At 33.5% G+C, this 12,215-nt stretch overlaps 1 pseudogene; it reads left to right on the top strand.

Annotated features, from left to right (window-relative positions):
- Window positions 1-1,204: 1,204 nt before the first annotated feature.
- On the top strand, window positions 1,205-12,209 carry LOC118055632 (uncharacterized; annotated as a pseudogene).
- The last annotated feature ends 6 nt before the right edge of the window (window positions 12,210-12,215 follow it).

The following is a 12,215-nucleotide window of genomic DNA, read 5'->3' as shown; positions in this document are numbered from 1 at the left end:
GGTTTCTCCAGTGTCACGCGAGAGCTTACGAACCAATTCTTGATTATGAAGACAAATGTTTTTATCTTTTTAATTATATATAAAGATAAATGTTGCTCGATACATGTTTATAAAAAGCATGGTGTCTGGTATTATAGTTGCTGGTTTTCCCATCAGCTATGGAATTAAGAATTTAAATTATCAGAATAATAGTTGATCGGTTGAATTTATTAACAATTTATATGTAATTACCAGACTGATCGATGATCTAGCGACGTGACAAATATCATTACATTTTATATTTACTGACGTGTTTGCTAGCATATTACAAAATCAGAATTCAAAATGTCACGTAGTTATATCTTTTTTTTTTTTTTATATATAAATAAAATAGATTAAGGTATTGTTTGATATTGTGGTATAATCATGTTTTTTTTTTTAATATTATTTTATTTAAATTATTTTTATTTTTTTATGTTTTTTAAAAATAAAAAAATTATTTTAATATATTTTCAAATAAAAAATACTTTTAAAAATAATTGTTATTATAACATCATACACCCTTTAAATCAGGTCAACTCTAACGAGTTAACTTTTAAAATCAAAACTTAGAGCCTATTTAAATTATATTTTTAATTTAATTGATTAAAATATTAACTAATCAAATTAAGATGATTAAATGAGTTTTTTAATTATCTAGTTCGAGGGATGAATACCATAAAAATATTTAATTAATAAAAATGAATCTAATAATTTTATATCCATGGAAAAGGTAACCACGAAATTAAATTTAATAACTATGGAAATAATAATGTTTATTTATTTATTTTTCCCCTTTAAGAGGCAACAACATTACAATACGTGTGAGGAATCAGGATACGAGGAGATGGATCTATTTTCCACATAAAACACAAGAAAAGAAAGTTATTTTTTTCAAGAGAGAGAAACATTTCGCGAGAAACGTTTCTTCAGTTGCTCATAAAATAATAAACACCAGGACGGGCACTTGAGGTCTTGGTCTAGTGGTTGAAATGACTTGTTCTCTTCCTCTGCATTCTGGGTTCAAATCTCACCATGCACGCCTGTCACCCCCGCGGTGTCTTATATGTTCACTGGGTTTGCAGGATGTTCAATGAGCCGTGGGATTAGTCGTGGTGCACGCAAGCTGGCCCGAACACCCATGTAAATAATAATAAAAAAAAACACGTAGGACGGGGTAGAAGAAGAAGAACAGCAATTAAAATTCAGGATTAAATTAAAGAAAGAAAAAAAGCACAGTGAGAGTGAGTGAGTAGTAAAAAATTAAAATAAAAAACTAGAAAAAGAAGCGTGTTCGATCCATCGACACTGATAGAAGCAGAAAAGAAGGGAGAGAGAGAGGTTCAAAAGTTTCAACACAAATCAAATGGGTCATCAAAATCATGAAGACAAAGTGCTCCTCTTCTCTTCTTTGCCGAGATTTCCGCTTCCTCTCTTTCTTTAATCTTACTTCTTCATTTCTTATCCTACGCTACTGTCTCTCTCTCTCCTTCTCTCTGTAATTACACAAGGTCCTTTTGTTTCCATCTACTCACTTCTTTCTTACTTTTATTTTGCTTTTTTTTTTTGTTCTTGTCAAGGAATTAATCTTGTGGTTTGAGTTTGAGGGTTTCAATTTCTGTATGCGCAGTAAAAAAATGTAGGAAACGCCAGTTCTTTTCGTCTTGGATTTTGGATGTCATTGCTTTATTGATTTTTATCAACTTTTAGATTTGTCCGGTCTCGACATTTTGAGTTCTGAATTCCTGCTTGTTTACCAAAAAAAATATGAATGGTGAGTGATTAGGGATTTTAAGGATCTGAAGTTTTTTTTTTTTGCTTTTTTGAAACAGTGTTGGAATAATGTGTAGTTTATTTGTATTTCTATTTTCTGATGTTGTTGAATTTGAATTGCGATATCTGTTTTTAGTTGTTTTTATCGGTGAGAGAATTTTAGGAAGGGGCTGGCCTCAAATATTTTGAATCAGTGAAGAGACTTAAGTTGGTTGGTATTTCTTAGTAATACCAATTAGGATAATCATGTAGGTAGATTGCTGATTTGAGGATTGGCTTGTATCTTGCCTAGTGGTGTGTAAGTTGTTGAGTGATGCAACATTTGTTTGCTGCTTTGATGTTTAAGGTTTAGAACTCTATGGGTGGTTTGTTAATGAATCGAGGGCTATTCTATACTGATTTTGAGAAACGAAAGAAGTGACGCAGAAATTTCAGTTGCAAGGCAGGCGTCTTGTGCTTTTGAGATAATGATCCTTGGGAGATTTTGAGTTATGTTACTTTCCAAAGTTTTTAAATGTATGCTGGTTACATTTGATCGTCAATCTCTGAACGGATCTGCAGTTTATTTCATTACATTACTTTTCTCTGCTGCCACCCGGTGCATTTCTTCTAATGTTCTATTACATATGTTTGCAGTTCCAATTTTTGCAATTGCTTGGAGATAAGTCTGAGAAGAATGCAATGATGATTATGTCAAGCTTGTTTAATGCTGTTTGCATTTTTTTAATGCAGAGGAAATGCTTGAATTCCTTGGTAACCAGTCGTGCATAAGAGTCTGCTTCATCTGTCAAACGAGTGCCTGAGCTAAAGGGTTCATCTTCAGTAACTTGAGAAATCGAATGCATATATTTAAGAGTGAGGGGTTGTGACAAGAGGGCTCTAACTCCCACAAAAGCTGAAATAATTGTTAAGTAAACACATGGAGTCAACAGGGTGTTGGTTCAACAGGTTAAAGTCAAAGGATAAACTGAAGTCTGCCAAACAGAAAGATACCACAGGCAATGGGAAGGAGGGAACTAAAGCATCTAACAGTGAAGAAGCACCATCCAATGTAACCAAGCAGAAGGTTGCAGCTGCAAAGCAGTTTATTGAGAACCATTATAAGAAGCAAATGAAGGACCTGCAAGAAAGGCAGGAGCGGTATGATTTAATGCATCTTTTCATAGCAATGATGTTCGAGTAAAATTACTTATCTGTTAATGTACACTTCACCCATTGGCTTATCTGCTTGGTCTGCTTGGAATTCTCAATTGATGGGAAGATGTTATTTATATGATACTCCATTATTCAACCAGTCACGTTGACCCCCCCCCCCCAAACAAATCTCTTAAAATAAGGAAACATAATTTTTCTGGTTTCTGTTTTAATTTTTCCTATCATAGCACTGTACGGTTCTTGTTGATTTTGTGGGAATGGGATAGAATAACAGTGCGCTATTTAACTTTACCTCTTCAGACAATGATTTCTTCGACATAATCTGTTTTTAAGTCTAATTATGCTGTTAAAGATTTGGAACTCCAACATAGTCTGAACTTGATTGCATGTAACTGAACTCTGCAAATTGAAAATTTGGCTCTCATTTTCTGGAAGCTTCTATTAAGTTCTCAATTATTTTACATTTGCTTGAATTTGGGGTAGACAATATCTTAATTATAAAAAGTACTAAAATTGGGGGGGGGGCATATTTGCATGTTCCCAATAATTGATTCTTGTCATCAATGCCTTTTAGGAATCATCAAATCAGTAGCAAAATGTCCTGTTTGAAGAGGCTCATTCATAATTCCAATAATGTAAGAGCCAAAAACTCCTCTGGGAAAAAAATCGGTACAAGTGTATTTCTCCCATAATTTGGCAAATCTTACTTGATCTCGATTTATGGTGGACAGCGACTTTCGATTTTTAAAAGATAATCTTATGATTTGGCAAGGCAGGTAGGTGCTATTGAGGACAATGGACAATGATGTCTCTTTGTTGTCTAGAGAGGAAGGCAGAGAAATTCAGGCTGAATCAATAGTCCTTTGTAACTTCATGTTGTATTTTCTGGGGTGGTGAATGGGTGGGGATAGAAGGTAGCATCTTTTGGAATGTTTGATTCTATTTGTTAATGGTCCTCATTTTGTAGAATGAGGCACAATGGCAAAAAATGGAATAACAATCGTAAAAGTTTCTGAAGGTGCAATTGTTACTTTGTAATCTTATTTGTGCAATGTATTGTATGAATTCAGGAGCATTGCATTCATATTGACCATTAGTTGCTAACACTATGAATGATTCTTCAAGAAATCATTTTTTTCTTTGAGTGCATGAAATTTTTGAAGTTTCTTTTCCAAGTAGTCATTGGATGAATAAAACACCTGTTTTTGTTAGATCATCTCACACAATTGATCTTTTGACTTTAGTGCATTGATGATGGTGGTGTTTTGGTGCTTATGATTTCTTGCAGACGTAATGTACTGGAGAAGAAGTTAGCTGATGCTGAGGTCTCTGAGGAAGAACATAGTAACTTACTAAAATTTTTAGAGAAGAAGGAAACTGAATACATGCGTCTTCAAAGGCATAAAATGGGTGCTGATGATTTTGAGCCATTGACCATGATAGGCAAGGGTGCATTTGGGGAGGTAAGTTAGTCTTTTTCCATATTCTATTCCAGCTTGACAGACCTATTTGTCATTTTCTTCCTACTACATCCTGGCATATAGTAATAAGAAACAAACATGTATACACAGGTTAAAACATTTTACTGCTGTGTGCAAGAAAAATCCACTCTTAGTTAAAGTGTTGCTGCATTTATATGTTGCATCTCTATTTGATAGCTAGGATCTCTTGCTTGATTTACATTTGGGTGTTTAAAATGGTGTTTGCTCTTTCAATCAAAGCATCAATTAGTGATTTGTTTTTTGATCTTCTCCTTTTGAGTTTGCAGGTTAGAGTCTGTAGAGAAAAATCAACAGGTCATGTATATGCCATGAAGAAGCTTAAGAAATCAGAGATGCTACGCAGAGGCCAGGTATATGTTTTCATTAATTCTGCCCAGCAATTTTATTGGTTTTTTTTTTTATCTGTTCATTATGCTTATTTTCAGTTTGGATCTAAAATGTTCAGGTCGAACATGTGAAAGCAGAAAGGAATCTACTTGCTGAGGTTGATAGCAATTGCATTGTCAAACTATATTGTTCTTTCCAAGATGAAGAGTATCTGTATCTCATCATGGAATATCTACCTGGTGGGAGATATGATGACTTTACTGATGCGCAAAGACACACTAACCGAAGATGAGGCCAGGTTTTTACGTTGGGGAAACTGTCCTAGCTATTGAGTCTATCCATAAACATAATTATATTCATAGGTAATTCAAGGTTTTTGACTTGAGCTGTTGATATGCTTTTCTTACCATGTAATTCTGATATTGTAATTGTGGCCTTATCTTTTCTGTGTTTTCAATGTTGCAGAGATATCAAACCTGACAACTTGCTACTTGATAGAAATGGTCACATGAAACTATCAGACTTTGGATTATGTAAACCATTAGATTGCAGTACTCTCCAAGAAAAGGATTTTTTCTGCGGCAAACAATCTTAGTGGAGCTCTTCAAAGTGATGGACGCCCTGCAGCCCCAAAACGTACACAACAGGAACAATTACAACATTGGCAAAGGAACAGGAGGATGCTTGTAAGTTCCCTATATGTAGTGGATTGACCTTTCATTCTATAGGAGTAGCATTGTCAATCAAGGCATTGTTGTTGATGCCACAGCTGGATGAATGCTTGTTTTCATTCTATTGCTTATAACTTGCTGGCATTAAGTATTTATCTAGAGTGACTAAATACTCTTCCAAGCTTCTTTATGGATGTGTTCGGTGAACATTTTTTAGTGGCTATGCAGAGAGACTGGAAAGCTCTATAATTCTAGCCTCTTTTTTTCTTGGTTTCTCTTGTTTCTTAGTAGGATGTCTTGATTTCCCTTACAATCATAAACCTTCCTTTTGCCTTTAGTAATTATTTTTCCTATAAAAAATCTTTAGACATGCTAGGACGACCTCGTGTTCATCTATCATTTCTGCCCTCATGGGTATGTCTAGTATCTGTGGGAATCCCCCTGGGATTTCTATTATTTAAACCTTCAATGTGGTAATTTTGCAGGCTTATTCTACTGTTGGAACTCCTGACTATATTGCCCCAGAGGTCTTGTTGAAGAAGGGATATGGAATGGAATGTGATTGGTTGGTACACTTTAAATGTTTCATAGCTAGTAATTTTATTTCCTGAGACCATTCAGGTTTGACTTTGTTTTATACATCCAGGTGGTCCCTTGGTGCTATTATGTATGAAATGCTTGTGGGGTTCCCACCATTTTACTCAGACGAGCCCATGTCAACTTGTAGGAAGGTAATCTTGCAACTGTCTACTTATTTGTCAATAGAAAAGTTTGTTTTTCTTGATTGTGATTAATACATGTTGAAATGAGCTTTGCGAACATGTTTACTTGTTATTTTTTCTAATCTCATTGCCAACTCAAAACCATGCTTTTCAGTTCAAATTGCTAACCTTTAGTTGGTAATTTCTCAAGCTTTTTGCCTAAATGCTAATAAAATTCTAATTGTCAGCACCAAGATCTAAGTTCTTTTCCTTTTTCAGTGTTTATCTTTGGAGCCGTTCATTCTACTTGCTGTCTCCAGTATCAGCAGTCCTACTCATTTCACGGTTTTTGTTTTGTGCAGATAGTTAATTGGAGAAATCATTTAAAATTTCCAGAAGAAGCAAAGTTATCTTCTGAAGCAAAAGACCTTATTAGCAAACTTCTATGTAATGTTGACCAGAGGCTTGGAACAAAAGGGGCAGATGAAATCAAGGTGTTGTGTGGTGTTTTCTAAATTCTTTAGGTATTCCAAGATAAATTCGAGATTGATAAAATTTACTTGCTGTGTTATTTTCAGGCTCACCCATGGTTCAAAGGTATTGAGTGGGACAAATTATATCAAATAAAAGCTGCATTTATTCCTGAGGTCAATGATGAGTTGGATACTCAAAATTTTGAGAAGTTTGAAGAGGTAGATTGATTGGTCTAAAATTTAATCACTTTTTTAGATGCTTTATCTTGGTAACCTTTCTATCATTCATGTGATTGTTTGAGTAGGCTGATGACCAAATTCAGACTTCAGCAAAATCTGGTCCGTGGAGAAAGGTTGGTACATACAAAATCTGTTATTCATGTTTTAAGCATATGTAGTTATTTTTAGGGTATCTTTATTAGTATTCCACCAGAGGATATGCGTTCTCTGTTCATTCTATTTCATTTTTTTTCAATGGACAAATCTTTCATTTCCAAGACAAATTCAGTAGGAAGGCCAACACCAATCACCTCACCCGTAACTTCTACTATACTACTGTCAACCAATTTATATCAAAACAAAAAAGCATCAACTAATGATAAGACCTCATGAAATACCATTTAGGAAAGCTGAAATTTGGGAGCACGAGGAACTTTACATTTTTCCAAACTCACATATTACAGCATTCCTTTCCCTGAGGGAGGTGGACATTCATGCATGAAAATGTTAGTTCCACAGTTTAAGATTTTTTGGTGGTAGATTGAATTTAATTGGAGTATTGTAGCATCAAACACAGAAGCTATTTTGCTTTATATAGCCTGCAAGTTAAAGGTTTAATTAATTGGGGATAAATAATGTTTCTGGCATCTAGATGTTGATCAAATGATCATTTGTCTTTTTTTGCAGATGCTTTCATCTAAAGATATCAACTTTGTTGGTTATACATACAAGAACTTTGAAATCATAAATGATCATCAGTTGCCTGGAATTGGTATATTTTTCTTCGCTTCAATTATATTTATATAATGCCTCCTCTCCATTCGAGTATCCTATTTAGTATTTTGTCTCCACATTATATAGAGTGTTGAATCTTTTATTTTTTATTTTTTTCATAGTGATATTGTGATCCTAAGGTAGGGAATGGGATTGCTAATAATAGAAGTGTTTGGCCATGCATCGCACTGTAACTTAAGTGCTCTACAAGTTTTATTTTACAGTGGCTATACCTTACTTAATCTATTTTTGTTCATTTATGCACGGTTGGAAATGCTTGAACCTAAACTTTATAGCGGAGGCAATATTGAGGTGTGCTTGTACTGGGGATATTTGTGTTTGTTTCTGGCCTGAAATATTTCTTTATTCATATCTTGGCTATAAAATGTTACTCTTACCAGTTAGTAGGTGATGATTAATTTTAATTGCTAAAAGTGACAAATTATGTAGAATAACAAATGCGTGTCTTGTGCCTTGTAGATTGGGCACAAAGAGAGTTGATATTTTTGGAATGAACTTTAATGTTGCCATTACAGATTCATCAATTTTCCACTTGTTCTTAGTATAAAATTTCCCAATGTTACCTTTATTTTTATTAAAAAGCTCCTATTTTGCCCTTCATTGTTAAATAACTAACCAAACTTCGCTTGTATTTTTTTGCTATTTCATCTTTTGTACTCACTTTTTTCCTCTTTAATCCCCGTACATGTTGTAGTATCTCACAAAGATTATTATTATAAACCTAAAAAAACTAAAGAACCAAATTCAAAAGTAGGCTATTTGATGGTTAATTGTGACATTGGAATTTTTGAGAACTAGAAGGGTAGAAATGGGAAAATTTAAGCTACAGGGGTAGAAGCAAAATATCAATCAAATCTGTAGGTGGAAGATCGAAGCTTGCACATTTTCTTATATGTTTATTTGTGAAGAGCGCAATTTTTATCTTTGTCCAATCATCCACTTTCACGTGATTCTTGTATGTGACTTTTTTCTACCTACAATATGCAGCTGAATTAAAGAAGAAGAGCACAAAATCTAAGAGGCCTTCGATCAAAGTCACTTTTTTGGTAAGTTTTTTTATCTGTTTTTAGTAAAATACTAGTTATTTGACTAGCGCTCCGTTGTAGGCCAGATATTTTTATAAAAAATAGTGTATATGCAGGCTTTTCCAACACATTTTTGTACATAAAAATTTTAAAGTGTAAGTTGAAAAACTCACATATACATGTAATTAAATAAATCAAGAACTATGTGTGTTAATAATAAAAAAAAATCATTAACGATAATTAAAAATAAATTGGAAAAATCAATAGACAAGTATAGATTAAAATATTTAATCTCATAAGATAGGACACATGCTCAGCTGTGTTTACTTAATTTTTTTATTAAAATTATTTTTTTATTCAAGTTAAACAATAATAGAAATAAATGCATACATTAAATTGATTAAATAGAATAAAAGGGAAAAAAATTATATCATGCAAGGTTGTATATATTAGAAATATTTTTTGAAAAATATATATATATTTTTTTATTTTCAAGAATAAATATATACAAAAGATGAAAGAAATTATAGATGAATCATAATAATTTTTTCAAAAATTAAATACATAGTTAAAAAAAAATTCTATCCAAGAAGGATAAATAAGCAAAAACGAAAACAATTTCACATAGGAGAGATATTAATTGAAACATAAATTTAAAAATATATTAAAAAGATATCAATTAAAAAAAAATCAATATTAAAAAAAAAAGCCTGGGTGTTGTGGCTTAACTCGTTAAACCTTTGATCCGAGTTATGGATTCAACCGGGTTTAATAATTTTTTTTGCTCTTAAATTTATAATTAGCCTCTCTCTCTCTCTCTATATATATATATATATATATATATATATATAGAATAATAAAAGAGCCCAGGCTCGCGGGCCTATGGCCTTGCGTGCTTGGGTCACTATAATGAAAAGCCTAGGTGCGCAGGTGGGCCTAGGCTTGGTTTAATTTTTTTAAAAAAAAATTAAAGGGGCGGGAGCCCTTAATTTTTTGAAGAAAAATAAGTAGGTGACACATCGCCTGCTATGATAGACGATGTGTAGTTTGCAAGCCTAGGTTCCGGTCACTACTATGGTGGTTAAAAATTAGGGCAGTGTTTCTTTTGCCCAAAAAACCTAATTTGTAAATCATTTCAACCCAAAAACATCTTACCAACACCCTTAGAATACCTCAATCAACTTTCTTGGAACACCTACAAACAAAATCTATCACCTCAAAATACCAAAAAAAAAAAAAAACATTAAAAACCTGAAATCAAACCGCGTTAGTATTGGCGTCCTAGGCTTTGATTTGTTTTTTCAAAACAACATTAAAAGCTCTAAACAATCACCATCAAGCCCTTCTTATCTCATGAACGCCTAGAAAAACCATTTGGTGGCCAAAAATAGCAAGAGCAAAAAATCTCATTGTCGGAATCTGGTGACCCCTCCTTTCCTCTCTTCTATCAGGAACTAAAAAATAATACAAATAAACTTTTGTGCCAAAATTGAATTTTTTGAAAATATAAAGGGATCTAAATCGTATAAATTGTGTTATTTTTAAAGATTGAGGATTTAAGTGTATTTTTCATGAAATATCAGGTATACCATGTTTGATTTTTTTTTTCATTTCAGTCCTTTTGTCTTCCAGCTCCAGCATTTTCTAAGAAATCAAAATCTTGTCCTTCAATTAGGATTAAATCGTCCAAAATAAAACTTTGAGGATCGAAATGAATTACTAAAAAATAAATAGTAAGTCCACTATGTTTTGTGAGTGTAAACAATGTCCATCTATAGTAAAAAAACCCACCTTTTTATTTTTTTTCTATAATATTTCTTAGAATGGTTGGGATAATTTAATAAAAAGTAGCCAAAAACAAAATTTAAAATGTGCATCGAGATTACAAACTCACAAAACAGTGAATCTTACACTTTTGAAACAATTGTTTTTGTACTCTTTGCTACTTTGTAGTTTTTCATAGTTTTCTAGGGTCCAATAAATCTAATGTTGAAGTTACCCTGTTTTTTTTTATTTTTATTTTTAATGAAAATTCTGTTTTTAACCGAGGGAAAGGGCCTGAGAGAGGGCTGAGAGGAGGGAGGAGGGAGGAGCTACCACCCTGTTGGGCGCACATTTTAAGAGAATGAGAAGTTATGGAGGGTAATATTTCATCCCCCTTTTGGGTTGAAGTACTGCCCTTCCAAGCATGGAAATTAGTGTCCCTCCTCAGTAGTGGTCTTGTTCCCTCTCATGTTTCGTTTTCATCATTTTCTTAATCAAATCAGGTCTCACTAATATTATTTATAAATCTATTAATAGTAGGCTGCGAAGGCTCAACTGGTGAACCAGATTTTACACCTGTCTGGTTCTGAGTGTAGGGACTAATTGTGCAATCAATCTGGTAAGAACCACCTTGAATCGGGCTGAACTGACTAAGAACTGGCCTGAATCAGATTGAACCGGCCTCGAATTGGGTTGAACTGACTCAAGGCCTACCACGTGTCCCTCGATAAAAAATCTGAAAAAATATTCTTCTAGGTATTAAACCAGTGAAATGCCAGTTGAATCGGTGATCCAATGAATCGGCACCTTTGGCGGTTCAAGCTCCAGTCTGATTTTGATAATAATGGGACCCACTATTATGCTCTATTTACACCTTCAATGCATCATTCACTACCAAACACTTTCATCGTAGACACTTCTTATGCCCTTGGCACTTGACTCTCAAAATCTAACCCCTTGCCATACCCATCTTCAAATTTATCATATCATACAACGAAAACCTAAAAATGTTTTATGCTTATGGTGATATTTCTTTCTGGTTTATTAACTGACAGATCAAGCTATCATTTATTTATGCAAGTGCTCAAATTTAGTCAGGGCCTAATGGCTGGTATTGCTTGAAGTTATTGGCGATGTATTTAGCTTTCTTTGAAATAAGCAAGTGCAAAATCTTTTCTTTTAGCTGTTTCAGAATTTCATTCACATCATCAAAACACTTTTTATAGTTATTTCTTTCAAAACTGTGTGTAGTCTGTAGATGATGCAAGTTTAAACACTATCATATGCTCTTAGATCCATTATGTATATTTTCACTTCAAAATACAGCAAAAAAAATCATCAACACATCTTTTTTTATAGTTTATTTCTTCCAAAACTGTATGTAGTCTGTAGATGATGCAAGCTAAACACTATCATGCTCTTAGAGGCCATCATGTATATTTTCACTTCAAAATACAGCAAAAAAAGTAGAGCCATTGTAATAGTTGATATTGTAATTGACCATCAATCAGGTTGCATTTCTTATTTTCTTTCCTTGTTCTTATTGCGGTGGTTCATATTATTTCAGAAGATGAGGCAGCCGAGGCTCCTAGTGAACCTGTTAAGGGGAGCTTCCTAAGCCTCCTGCCTCCTAAACTAGATTCTTCGGAGCAATCGGGAAATCCAAATAAGCTGTTCTAATCTCATCATCCCATCAGATGGTCACATAACATTCAATTAGAGATAAAATGAAGGATCATTTTCTTGATGGATAGCTCCTCATTTTATGTTTGCCGGAATCAAAGCTTCAAGG

Source organism: Populus alba, chromosome 8, assembly GCF_005239225.2.
Source record: "Populus alba chromosome 8, ASM523922v2, whole genome shotgun sequence".
Classification (NCBI taxonomy): Eukaryota; Viridiplantae; Streptophyta; class Magnoliopsida; order Malpighiales; family Salicaceae; genus Populus; species Populus alba.
Note: the sequence above shows the minus strand (reverse complement) of the source record. Positions and strands in the feature narration are given on the sequence as shown.